Consider the following 15,113-nt stretch of genomic DNA (forward strand, 5'->3'; position numbering starts at 1 on the left):
GTGCCTATTAGAATTTGTAAGGGTTAAAAATTGAACGAGATTTTGTGGCTTTGTAGTCTCAATATTTCTATTCAAACTTTTTTTTTAATATGAAACATGTTAAGTCGAAACAAAACTTCAGAGGACATATTTTAGGTTTCCTGAGATGAAAATTGGTGGTATGAAAAAGCCATGGTGGTATGACTGCATCAATTAATAAGAATAATCTATATATATAAAAAGCAATTATCTGTATGTATGTTTGTTTGTTTGTTTGTTTGTTTGTTTGTTTGTCCTCTATAGACTCAGCCGTCTTAAGAGCTAGAGATCTGAAATTTGGCATGAATGCTCATTAGGACCAGGAATGATGAAAAATGTTTTTAGATTTTTGGACGACCCCTTCTGAAGGGGATCGTCCATACAAGACAAATATTGTTTTCACGTTATTGACGTTATTTTCCGTCGGATTGTGATGAAAATTTGCACATGAGTGTTTTGAGAGACGAGCAATCGATTACAGTTATCAAATTTAGGTTCAGGGGTCGGCCAAAGGAGTCGTCCATATTCACTGATTAATGTTTTTGCGATATTGGTGTTATTATACACTGGATTGTGATGAAAATTTGCACATGAATGTTTTGAAAGACGAGCAGAAGTTTCGAATTGCGGATCAAAAGTCGGCTGAAGGAGTCGTCCATACCCAACTTTAATGTTTTTGCGATTTTGACGTTATTCTACATTGGATTGAGATGAAAATTTCTGCATAGGAGTTTTGAGGGACGCTCTTTTTCTTTCAGGTTTCAAATCTTGACTCAGGGGTCGGCAAAAGGGGTTATTATCTGTTCACTGTTTTTACGATATTCTCTTGATTGAGCATAGAATTGTAATGAAAATTGGCACATGGGAGTTTAACAGAAAAGATAATTGATTTCAGGTGTCAAGTTTTGAATCGTGGTCAAAAAAAAAGGCCGTCAATGTTAGTTGCTCACTGTTTTCGCGATATTGTCGTGATCATGCATCGGATTGAGATGAAAATGTTCAGATGAGGGTTATAAACTATGAGCAATTGACTCCAGGTAGCATGTTCCGTGTCAAGGGTCGGCGAAAAGGGCGTCTATATTCACTGTTCACTGTTTTCAAGTTCCTGACGTTATTTTACACATAATTTGAAAAGAAAAAATGGCACAAGGGAGTTTTGAGGAACGTAAAATTGGTTTCAATTAGATATCGAATTTCGGGCCATGGGACAGAAAAAGAGGGTTTCATTGAAAGTTCAGTGTTTTGTGCAATAATTTAGTTGGAGGCAGTTAATTGATACCAATTGAAGTGTGAAGGTCAAGCAAAAGAGTCGTGCACACAAACAAACAGTACATGTTTCTGCCATAATGTCTAGATTTTGCAACCGATCGAGAAGAAAACACTCTCACATAAATTTTAATAAAAGCCAATCAACAGTTTAATTTGAATTTCAAGTAATAGTAATAGTAGCGACTTTAAACACTGTTGATTTTTTTTCCGCAAAATTGTCGAAGAATGTTTCGAATTCATTTTCTAAACTCATTTTGACTTACCAATGATTTAAAGCGAAACGAAGTTCGTACGGGTTCAGCTAGTAATTAATAAAAATAATGTTTGTTTTGATAGCTTTTATCTCAGTTACGAGTGATCACCCTTCCCAACCAAGCGCAAAAAAAAAACCCTCACGACAATGCTCGAATTTTTATCATAAGTCAGAACTTTTCCTAGATGATGTTTATTTTAATTTCTTAAGTGTTCCACTTCGTTGGAGTGTTTATCAACCAAAAAAAATTATTACTGACAGTCCCAACTTGGGACTCCTAAGGCTGATAAAAGTTGGTACTGCCGACTCAAACAGCTGGAATGTCAGCAAATAACTTTTGTTGAGATACTCAGAGTTTTGAGATTGATGAATATCTACTATATATGCCAGAGATTTGTACTACGTATTGAAATGTAGAAGTAACTTTTTTGTAAAAATTGTCACTAAATACCCCTCCTACCAAAATTAACACGAGCAAATGGTTATGCATTTTGTATTTGTTTCAACTTTTGAGGTTTTCTGATCACTTTTAATGATCGGACAAATTTGAAAAATTCAAATAAGCCTTGGTCCTTTCAAAAGTTGCTAAAGACGTTGAGTCTTTAAGTGTTAAGTTGCCTTTGTAGTAAGAAATTTTAAATGTAGAACTTTTTTTTTTGGTAGTAATCAGTTTACTCAGTATACACTTCAGAAGCCAGTTCGAATAATGAAATTTTATTTTGTCTACTACAGGCCGGTGCGAAGGACTTCCCCATGGGGGGTGGGGGGTGGTTTTGAAATTCAAATTAAGCTATAAATAATAACAATACCAAAAATGCACAGTAATTAAAAAAATGGATTTCCAAAACCATTTTCTAACTCATGACCATCACAAAAAAATACTCGAAAATAATCAATTTTACTGATAAAGTCAGACTTACAAATCAGATTCTGAAATTCAAATCAATGTTTTTTTTCCAGTAAGTCATACTAAAATTATCGAAAACAATGTCCCTTAGTCTGAACTATTATTCAGCTTGAAAATGAATTTAGACAGTCATGTTTACAGATTTGAAATCAAAATAAACACCACAAAATGAATACGAATTCAGTTTTTTTAAACCAGAATTTAAAACTTTGGAAATTAAAAGTTAAAATTATCAATTTGAAAAGATATTTAATATTGATTTGAAATGTGAAGTCATGATAAAGAAAAAAATATGACTTTTAAACTTCAGAAAATTTATAAAAAAAAAAAACACAAAACAGAGGATTGAATTCAATTTCGTAAAAAAAGGAAATGTTAATTTTAACTTCATAAGTACCACTTATGAAAATCAGAAATAAAAGTATTTAAAAAAATCAAATTCTTGCAGTTTCTAAAATAAAAGGCAAAAAAGGTCATTTTTGAAGTTCGTAATCAAAACTTTACAATATTTCAATTAATCTTTGAAAGCTTAAACTGACAAAGTACTGGTTGTGATATTTGATGTTTAGAATAATTAATAAGGTCAGAACAAATATCAATTTCTCCATCCACCAAACCAGAAGGGGAGAAAAAATAAAATTTGATGAATTTTATGGAAATTTTTAAAAAATTGATTAAATATTCGAAAGATTACAAGATCAAAAAACAGATTGTGAAAGATGGTAGTTTTATGGCCTTTTGTTGTCTTGATTTTATTGCGTAATTTTTCAAATTACTTCATTTATAAGTTTTGTGCAATGACATAGTATGCAGTTTAGTTGCATACAATCTTTCGTGCAATTTATTCCAATTTATTTGTTTTTCGCATTATTTTTATAATAACTCCCACCCCCCAAGCAACCACCCCCCCCCCCCCCCCCGCTCCTCGCGATGTTCCAACTTCGAGTGACAAAAGAAGGATTTGAAATTTGGTCTGGCCTAAGAATCTGATAAAAGTATAAGAAATTGATTTTTTTTGTAAATATTGAAAGCACAAGTCAAATATTTGTTGAGTTAACATTGCGCAATAAAATTTTGCTTTTATGTTGATATGTTGAAAAATTTTCGAACTTTTTATACGGTTATTTAAAATATCACGATTGATTAAAAAAAAAGTCAAAAATATGTAAATTTCCATGCGCAGTTATGTTGCCGTCAATTGAAATATTTGGTTTGACCCTTTTCAAAAATTACTTGGGAATGTATTTGATTTTTCTATCACCTCTTGTTTTGGTTGTATGGAGATTATGAAGTTAAAAATGATTCAGAGTTGAGTGAAATCAATCATTGATGTTTACAGAACTAACAAATTTACACGAAAGATAAGAAATCAGATTAAGAATTTGTTTATTATGCATAATTGACTCAAGCAAAAATATTTTATATCTGCCAAAGAATTCTTCTTTGAGTTTCATAGTTTGTCATCACGCCAAAAATTCAGAAGGAGAATGGAAAAAATAGATAGCTGATAAACCTTTATAGAAACTGAGAAATTCTAATACGTTTTGGAAAATTAATTCGAACAAAAAAAAATCTTTTATTTTTGATATCACAATAGAATGTTTTAAGTTCTTGTATTTAAAAGAATTCAGTTTATTAAACAACTTAGTTGAAGACTGCACCACGTGTTGCTCACCAAAATATTTACGATTTATTCTGGTTTTAAATTTCTTGGAAATTTCGTCGAATATTTAAATTTTCGTAGAACTGGAAATAACCAAAAGAACCATTATGTTACACTTTGTAAGAAGTCAATTTACTCGAAGGTTTTTACTAGAAGAGCATTACTTCTATCGATATAGCCAACAAACGAAATTATCATTAAATCTTAATTTTTAGGTAATTTAACCAAATTTTATTGTTGGTTTTTATTTTTCTAATAAATTTATCAAAATTTAAAGTCATACTAATAAACTTCGATAAAATATCTTTTCAAAGTTTACCTTTATTTTTCACTGCTGAATTCTGTGTTCTGATTACATGATCTTTTTGAACAATATATTTATATTGCCCATTTTTAAATATGAAACATTTATTTTTATTACTTTTATTCATCCTTTTTGTATCGATCATTATTATTAACCTTTAAAAACTTCGAAAAATGATTCGGAGTATCAAAAGCTTAATTTAAATGCGCAATTTAAACTTAATTTGTATTTCCCTTGTGCTTTCAATATTAAGAAGTTCTAAATTAAAACAAAGCTTGAAACTTCCTTTTTCTATTTTTATCAGTTTTGTTTCTGTGCATTCAATAAATTAACCTTTTACCAACCTGTACTTTATCAGTGATGATGAATTTAAAATGATGAATTTTAAGTATGCAAAGTTATTATTGTGAGCTTAATGAAATACAAACTTTCAAAGCCTTTTAAATATATAACTGGAAAAGTTTGAATATAAAAAAAGATTTTCGTTTTGAAATAAATTTTAACAAGCATCTTCTTGTTTCGAATGAATTCTCTGAAACTCAAAAATGGATATTTTCCCCTTTTGGATTATTCATATTTCAAATTATGATTCAAATTTTGAATTCAAATTGAAAATATTGTAGTGAAATTGTTCAGTCAACCTTTCACTTGAATATTAAGAAAAGAAAGGAAATTATATAATTTATAATAAACTATAATTTGAATTTTGTCAAATAATTTTAAATTTAACCATGATTGTGACCTGATTTGATTTTTTTATTTGGATTTGAACCCTTTTAAATCTGTTGTAATATTTGATATATGGTATATTTCTGAGCACTAATGCTTATGCCTGAAGCTTCAAATTCCGATACCATTCCAAATTTTAAATCGCATTCGTTTTCTGGTGTCTCAAAAATATTTACTTAACATTTTTTAAGAATAAGAATCATCATTTTGAAAAATTTATTTAAAACTTCCGGAAATAAAATGGTTTTGAAACTTTGATTCTGATTTATTATTAAACGTATCAATAACTTTTTTCATGAGTTTGAATATTGGTCATAAGTTTGAAAATGGGTTGCATTTTTGGTATTGTTATTATTTCAAGCCTCCCATTAACGTGTCTTTCGCATGGTCCTGTTTGCATCATTATGTGGAGGATAGAAAAGCATCTTAACCCTTCATTTCATGATTTTTTATTTTTCCTTAAAAATCATTTAAAACAGTTGTAACAGTAAACAGTAAACAAAGGGTTAAATATAAATAATCAATCAGCAATGGACGAAGATCTTTACAAAAGCTTAATTTCCGGATCCAGAATAAGCAGCATTGAAACCTTAATGATTCATCTTAATTACAAAAAGTTGTTTTTAATAATTAAATTCAATACGGATGTAGAAAAACATAGCTGATTAGGCTCATGACCTCACGATAGATGAAGTTTTTTTTTTGCTACCTATTAGTGAGTTTTGTTTGAAAAAAAAAATCAATTTCAAAACAAGTTTTGGGTTAATAATACACAAAAATATGGATGTATTTTCGGTTGATTTAATCCCTCTGGAATACTGTTTAAATATGAATAAAAAAAAAACAGAAATAAATACAAAATCGCGCATATTTTATTGAAATCATGATAGGTGCCATTCTTAAATAATTTTCACCTCTATCATTCCCATTTCTAACAGAATGATATCAAGCATGGCTGAAGGAACGGGGGCTGGGGGGTTTGTAAGTTAACTCCCGCCCCTTGAGGATCCAAAAATCCAAGCGGAATGTTCTTCTCTGAACTCAAAATTTCAAATTCTTAATAAAATTTTTATAATCGACTAAAATGATTCAAGAGTTATAATCCCAAATCAGAACCAAAGCCAAAACCTCGAAATCTTATTTCAGGTCCACAATTCTACTACACATTTCCAAAGAATGTCTCACTTGTTGATAGAAATTCAGTCCCGAAAATCAAATTTCAATTAGATAAGATTTAGTTTGCCAGTTTACCCGGATGATTATGTTTACATAATTTGCATAAACAAACGAAAATTTAAAAGATTCGTAAGCTATAGAATCTTGCGTCCAAATTTTTTGAGCAATTTTTTTTTAAAAAGAACATGAACGATTTTTAAGAAACCTAAAATATGATAAAAAATCTACTGATTGGTTTTAATGCAAAACACAGGTTTTTATGTGCTTTTTTTCATGATTTTTATTAAACAATTTCGATTTTGGTGGATATTTTGTAAAATCTTCCTTTATTGCACCGCCCGGATATAAGCGGAAAATATCTGTTAAGTTTATAAACTAATTAAATTAATATAATGTAGGGTTACCGTATCCTGGAACATCAAAAAAAGTACATTGCATAATATTTCAAAAATTTAGAAAAAACCATCATTAATCTACTGCCAATGTGACTGACATTATAATTGAGGCCCTTGAAGCCAAAGGGGTATAAGTGCATAAAAGGTTATTAAGAGAAAACACGCTTTCAAATTGTTGGGTTTTCCATTTTCCATATATTTTTCGAGAATTTGCATTTTTCTACCGAATGTAAAAGAATGTAAATAAAATTATTAAAAATCTGAAAAAATCATCAAATATAGTTCGAAATGTGACAAATCGTTTGGCATCATTAACTCAAAATCGACCATTTTGTCACTTATACCCTTTTTGCTCTGAGACTCTCAATTGTGATTTTTTCTTAAGACACTTTTATGCTTTTAAAAATGAAACTGTAATCAATACTTTCAACCACGTTCTCGTTATTTTTAAATGAAAAGTCAACGGCTCAATTTTGTTGGATTCTTCGAAGGTAGAGAATGATTTTTATTTTATTTTATTCCGCGAAAACATACGTTTCATTTTTGCTAGAACATTGTTTCGGATTTATGCGCTTTCTATTCGTGAAACAATTTTCTGTTGTGCATATTTCCTACTTTTTGAACACTTATTGCATATTCAAAGGCGTTGATTTTCATATAAGTTTAAATCGAACATTTCTTGAAATACATGAGTTTGAAACATGTTGGATTTGATTCATAGAAAAGTCTGGCCAATCAAGTATTAAACTTATTCTTAACGGAAAATTCCGATTTCAATTGATTCGTGATGCCTTCTATTTTTAGTCATAGTTTGGAAAATATAACAAAGAAAGCAAAACTGATGTATGCAACATTTCAAGCATAAACAGTTGAATTTTTATCCGAATTCTGGAACACATGAGATCATGAAATTCTTGAACTGTAAGTAAAAAGTTATTCTTTCAACAAAAAAAGAGTACATACCGTAAAGTTTCACAAAAATAGAGTCTGCTAATTTCTTGATAAAGAAAAATATATGGACCCTGAAAAGAGTACCTTTGGGATCCCTAGCATAATGTGATCAGATTACGGACTCTCTATTGTGTTTTTTAGTTTTGAAATCCAGTTCGGATTATCATTAGATTCGAATCTTGGTTTTGCATTTGAAATCTCAACTAGGTGCGTTTTCCAAATTTGAAACTTATCATATCGGAATGTGAAAATTTCGAAAAATTAAAATTACAATTTTTCAATTTTTGATTTTTTTTGCAGGATTGGAACTTAAGAAAGTTTCTTAATGGTGATCCGAAATGAAAAAAAATCAAACCAGTTTCATCATTCGCAAGTTTTATTAAGATTTACAAATTGATTTACAAATAAATAACTGAAGAAAGAATTTATATTGAAAAGTGAAAATCCAGAATTTGAATAAGAGATTTCTGGTTGAGGGGTTTGAATGAAATTTCGCTTGTTTAACACTAAACATACCGACACTTTGTATATACCTATTCATACCGCGAGCGGTCAAATGACGGCAAACACCGTTTTCGCTAAAACTCCCTTGTTTCTCAACCGATTTCTACCAAATTTATAGTTTTGAAAAGCTTATAACTCGACTCAAATATGTTTCTCAGACAATTTTCAGCTACAATCAATAACTTTAAAGTTATTTACAGTACAAGAAAAATTTTATGAAAAAACATGCTTCAGGAAAAAGGTTGTAAATCAGTTATTAAGTGCTCGAAAAAAATTTCACTTAGTGCCTGAGAAAGCTGAAGTTAGAAGCTATATGTTGCACATATGGAAAATTTTTTTAAAAATTTTCTAAGATCATGGCCACAAAAAATGTAAAAAAGTTGTGTAAAACCCGTACTTTTCAATCAATCAACTGCCAAAGCTGTTCCTGTTACAGTAGAAAATTTTGAAAAAGTGAATTGAAAAGTAGACGTAATTTGTCACATTTTGGCATCTTTAGATTTTTAAAATACTATATACATAATTTTTGACGGCTTTTCAAAGGTAGTTGTTTTGCGAACTTTTTGTGAATCTGGATTTTCTGAGACAATCCCTACAACCAAATTCAGCTTTGCACTGGATTTTGTGTACGTTAACGTATAGTTTAGGCAATAAAACTATATGCAAAAGAAAGCTTATTTCATACCGGTTCTAGTGATGTAACTGCATTGGCGGTGCAATGCTTTACAAAAATATAATAAATATATTTCTGAAAGTAAAACCAGAAAATTTGAGCGAATGCTCGTTTGTTTTTTCGTTTCCTTTCACCCGTCTTCGTGTGTTAAATAGCTTTGAGATATTACCATCCACTGCGCCCGTCTGCCAAGCAAGAATTTGTGCTGACTTCTCAAAATTCAGAAAATAGTTCACTGTTTTATTTATCAAATTTTTTCCAAGCATTGCACCGCCAATGCAGTTACATCACTAGAACCGGTATGAAATAAGCTTTCTTTTGCATATAGTTTTATTGCCTAAACTTAACGTTAACGTACTCAAAATCCAGTGCAAAGCTTAGCTTAGGTGTAGGAATTGTCTTAGAAAATCCAAATTGATAAAAAGTTCGAAAAACAGCTACCTTTGAAAAGTCGTCATAAATTATGTTCTTCGTATTTCAAAAATCTAAAGATGCCAAAATGTGACAAATTACGTCTACTTTTCAATTCACTTTTTCAAAATTTTCTACTGTAACAGGAACAGCTTTGGCAGTTGATTGATTGAAAAGTACGGGTTTTACACAACTTTTTTACATTTTTTGTGGCCATGATCTTAGAAAATTTTTAAAAAAATTTTCCATATGTGCAACATATAGCTTCTAACTTCAGCTTTCTCAGGCACTAAGTGAAATTTTTTTCGAGCACTCAATAACTGATTTACAACCTTTTTCCTGAAGCATGTTTTTTCATAAAATTTTTCTTGTACTGTGAATAACTTTAAAGTTATTGATTGTAACTGAAAATTGTCTGAGAAACATATTTGAGTCGAGTTATAAGCTTTTCAAAACTATAAATTTGGTAGAAATCGGTTGAGAAACAAGGGAGTTTTAGCGAAAACGGTGTTTGCCGTCATTTGACCGCTCGTGGTATGAATAGGTATACCACATACGTTATTCGAAAACCGTAACACTTAAAAAAAATTTAAAAACGCAAAAATACTTGCATTTCAAAAACAAAAATAGTCCTGTCGTTAAATTTGCGAAAAAACAATTATATAAGGCGTAATCATCGTTTAAAGTTCAAAAACCGTCATTTGACCGCATCCGGTACGTTTAGTGTTAAGTAAAAGTTAAAGTTTAAGTTTATTATTCGAAATTACGGTAACCTCAAAGGTCCATATAACTGTTATACAAGGTCAAGGATAGTATTATATCTTGTTATTTCATAATTGAAAGAATTTTTTTTTTAAACTCAGAATAAAAATTCGTAGTCAGATTCGAAATTCAGATTTTGAATTCAGGTTCAAAAGGCAGGATGCATATCCGGAGTTCAAATAAAAAAAATAGATCAGGCAAGTTGAACTTGAATTTAAATCAATTTTTATAGACAAGATAAATATATAAATGTGAGAATTTCATTAAAAATTCAAATTGTAGGAGATCGCAATTTCATAGCTTTATTCTTGATTCAATTTTTTTTTTATTGAATCAGATTCAGTTTGGAAACACAAACCAGCAAAAACCATGAATTTTAAAACAAAATTTGGATTCCTTTTGAACATTACATTTATTGAAAAATATTTATCGAAACTTTAGAAAAATATTCAAAGGATTCACTTATTATAACATAAATTATTTTCTATTGATCAGGGGACTTCTACTTTATTTCAAGCGAAAATCAAGCTGTAAATGTATTTTATTGGTTTTCATATTGCAAATAAAAGTCATACATCGTCTTAGCCGATTAAGGCTTTGGAGCATCGGCAGCGGTAGGTGCTATGCCAGGAGTTATCCCAGGTCCTAAATATTCTTAATTTTGCAAGCTATTTGCGCACCGGTAAGTGCTAAATTCCCCCCTGCTTCGCTCCTGATGACACCCAGGAGCTAGATAGCACCTCGTTTGAAACCCATGGGTGCGGTGTGGAGGTGTGAAAACTAGGTGCTATTATAGCTTTGACACCCAATCGCTGCTGATGCCTTACAGACTGAATAAATTATTCAAATCTGCTTAGTTTTTAAAAAACCAAGTTTCTCACTAAAATTTAAAATTTTGTTCGACTTTAAAATTAAAAATCGAATCTGATTTGAACCGTGAAGATAATTTGAATTTTTAATTTCTAAATATTTTTTGGTTTGAAATAATTTGGTTATTAAAGGATAATTTCTGTGGATTCAAAAAGTTATTCTCTAAAATAAAACCTTAAAAATTCATTATTTATAATTTGAATCTTTATAAAAAAATGCATTCAAGGACTTAATTTCGAAGTAAGGAAAAGTGAAGTTGTAGTTTTTTATAACTAAAATAACAACTTCACTATTAAAGTAAAACAACTCAAATCTGAATAATTATATAGAACCTACACATTTTTATAACCTTCAAGTACGAATTGTTCAAGCTAAACTGATATGAGAAAAATTTGTCACCAGATAACAGGAATTGCTGCACGCAGGTATTCGAGGATAAGGTATAGAAATTATTAAGTAGATATCTTACACTTATAATTTGCGGAATGCAAAACAAAGGATTTGGTTTTGAAGCTATGATGCTTTCGGTAATCAGAAATGAACACGTGTATTTTTCAAAGCTTTTTTTTATTTTCCTGATATGCATAAATTCTGAAAAAAAACTATTTGTTTGGATATCTGCATCATTTAAATCATTTGTTCTGGGGAACAGTTTCCATCATCATAAGTAATCCACAATGCCACAGGATAGAGCGAGAAAAAGAAGTTATTATTAAATTAGAGTCAACGCCTGTCGCAATGAACTGTTGGCATGGCTGGGGCACGTTAAATTATTATTACCCCAAGCAACACACACACAGAAATACACATACACAGTCACAGCCACAGTCACACAAATAGACACAACCAACATTCGCCGAGTGTTTCCGGGAAAATCAATTCCTTCCACATCATAAACCATCACTCATATGTGAACACATTATTTGCAAATGGCACTCGCTTGCCTCAACATTGTCGTCACACACTCGTCTTATCCTCAAATGCTGGCGAAATAGAGGAATGGGAAAGGCTTTTTGTTAGTTTACGATTTCCCGCAGCCTCAAAACACTTTCATTCAACCATTCATCCACCTTCGTCCCCTTTTCTGGAGCCAACAGCCATTCAAAAGTATCATCATTATGTGAGCCCGATGCCTACACACTTAGACTCCCGCTGCACGTACACTTTATATGGGACGTAAAATTTTACAAAAAGTCATTAGGCATTTGGAAATTATCATCAGACTCGGTTGTTCCTGTTGCTTTCCGGTGTCGGATGGCTGGTTTGCTGCTTCTCCAGCTTCCTTCTGGCAGCATCCATTTTTCCCCTGCCTGAAACCCAGACCCAGCCCAACTCAACACCGAACGTCGGAGGAGCGCTCTGTGAGGTGCCAAAAACTCGAGCATCTAATCACCATATTACCCATGCCGCCACCACGCCGCGTTCCGTGGTGTGGAGAGAGGATTCGCAAAAAAGCTCACCCATTATCACAGCATCTCAACCATTCTCTCAAATTCAGTGAGAGAATAAATATGGGAGGAAAATCTACGAGAGAGAGAGAGAGTGAGTACCATGAGGAAAACATTTTGCTGGCCCCGTGAAAAAATCGCATTCTCAACTGTTGATCAACCACCCAGTTCCAAACAGAGAGCGAACTCCCCCCGTTTTGGGTGGGAAAATCTTTCAACTTTTTCTCACGGTCCCACACTCTCTGATAAAGTTCTCTCCAAACAGCGCTCTTCTCTCAGTGATTGTACCGGAATCCATCTCCACTCGTTTTTCCAACGACGGCACACGCAGTTTCTTATCACCGCGACGTTATCGTGGTGCCTCAGTAAGAAGAGAACTTTTTCGGCCTCCGGCCGTCACCTTTCTCAACCACTTTTATCTTGAAACAATTATTATTGCTCTCTTCTCCCATCGTTTTTTTTCTCAACTGATGGGGAGCTCTTGGAAGAAGGCGAATCAAAGAAAAGAAAGATGCGATAACCTGCTATCGCGAAGAGTAAACATCGATAAATAGCTAGCATATCGGTTTGGGATCGCGGTTTTATTTATTTTACCATTCTAGAGGCAGTTCCTCTTTTCTTAGGCGTTTCATGCTAGGTGCGCAAAGTTGAATTATTTCTGCATCATTCGGTGATTATGATTATGGCCGTTAAATGGTCACAGATTATTTATGGTGAAGAGTTAAAAATAAGAATTTGCATATTTAAAGTAAGGATGCCAGAATTTTTTCAGCACGTATTCAGACCGGATGAATCCTGGCAATCCGGGTAAATCTGGGCATTTGATTTCGAAATTGTCGGCCAAAAATCCAGGCAAATTTTGTTAAAACTTTAAAATTACTCTACAAAAATCAAAAGAAAAAAAATGATTTCATCAAAATTTATCGACAAAATTTATATCGTTTATTTTTCAGGCTTCCAGAGAACCCTTCTATAATTAGTTTTGCAAAACATGCTTTAATAAAATTGTTTTGGAGGCCTAAATAAAAAAAAACTTTTACTACACAATCTGTTTTTTTTTGTTTGACCGCACCGGGCTGGACTGTTCCCAAATTTTGCATGAAATATCCGGGCCAACCTGGACAAAAGCGGGAAAGTTCTTCTCCTAAAAACCTTTCTAAATGAAATTATTAAAGTCAAATCTAATTCATGAAATGTGATTGAGGAAAAAAAATTAAAGGTGTACTGAATTTTAAATAAAACCTTTTTCAAGTTTATAAAAATGAATAAGTTTTAGATTTTGAAAAAAACTAAATAAAATAAATATTTTCCATCAATTGAAGCATCGATTGAATTTTGAATTTTGCAGAACAGTTCAAAGTTAAAAAGGATGGACATTGGGTTTCAGTAAGTCTAGAGGCTCACCCTAAAAATGGTAGATTAGGATGTGGAGAACAAGTTTTTGTATGGGGCCAAAGAGAAAAAAAGGTTTAGAGGATCCGCAAACGAGATCTTTGAAAAGAGTCCATTTTTTGAAGATTTGGTTTTAAGTTTATTCTAGACCCGGATAAATTCACAAATTCATAAATTTAATTTTTTTAAAATTTTGTTTTTGTTAAGTACTAAACGTAGAGAATAAAAAAAATGTACCAAATATGTATCAACATTTCAAATCAGCAAACTATTTTCTAGAAAAAAATGTTTTTTGTCCAAAAATTATTGACTTTACTGACCATAATGTTTACCTAGCGCAATTTTTTTTAACATCAATGCCATAAAAAATGCAAATTATTGTGCGTTTAAACTTAGCTAAACAAAGTATGTTGTTTTTATTATCGTGTAAAGACCTATTTACGGTTTAAACGTTGTTAAAAATCACAATTCAGGATATTTCTTAGTTAGTTTATCAAAATCGTCTAAATAAATATCTGCTTTAAAATCAAAACACCTGCAAAAAAGATTGAGGTGTTTTAAGAAAATCATCAGAAGACATAGTCAAAATTCGATCTAAATCTGATAACGGGAAGGGGTTGTACTGAATCTCGAGAGTGAAAGGAATTCTAAGACATTGTATTTTGAAGAATCATAAAATCTGGTTTTTCATCAAATATTCTATTTATTTTTTTTCCATTCGATTGCTTATTTATACTGGATTTAGTAAAATTTAAATCAAGACTAATTTTTCACCTGAAGACTGCAACTCGATTGGACTTTAAACAAAAAATTTACTGCGGTTTAAAGATTGTATTTTGGTCGCAAATTTTCAGTGTTTACAATCAATACATTTTACTCACTGCGTTTTATATGAAAATTTGCGACCAAAGTACAATTTCTGAACCGCATTTTTGTTTTGAAACCAATCGAATAGAGTTGTTTTTGACATTTCTTACGCACACTTGCTGAGCGTGTACAGATGAGTCGGGACAATTAACCTCAAAAACTCTCGGTGCAAATTTCAGTGCAAAAACTGGACAGCCAGCCGACGAACACGGTCGTTTTTTAGGTTAATGTTCCCAAAATTGAAAAGAATTAGTGACACTTCCTGAATTATGACACGAATACTATGAGCGGCTAATAGGACTATTGCGGTCTTTAGGTGAAATGTTAGTCTTGTTTTAAATTTTAATAAAATTGACATAAATAAGCTACCAAATGGTAAACAATAAAATATTTTTTGAAAAGCCAGATTATATACTTCTTCACAATACAATGTCTTATATCTCTTTCACTCTTGAGATTCAGTACAACCTCTTCCCGTTATCAGAATTAGTTCAAATTTAAACTATGGCCTTCCGATGATT

Source organism: Uranotaenia lowii, chromosome 1 (assembly GCF_029784155.1).
Source record: "Uranotaenia lowii strain MFRU-FL chromosome 1, ASM2978415v1, whole genome shotgun sequence".
Classification (NCBI taxonomy): Eukaryota; Metazoa; Arthropoda; class Insecta; order Diptera; family Culicidae; genus Uranotaenia; species Uranotaenia lowii.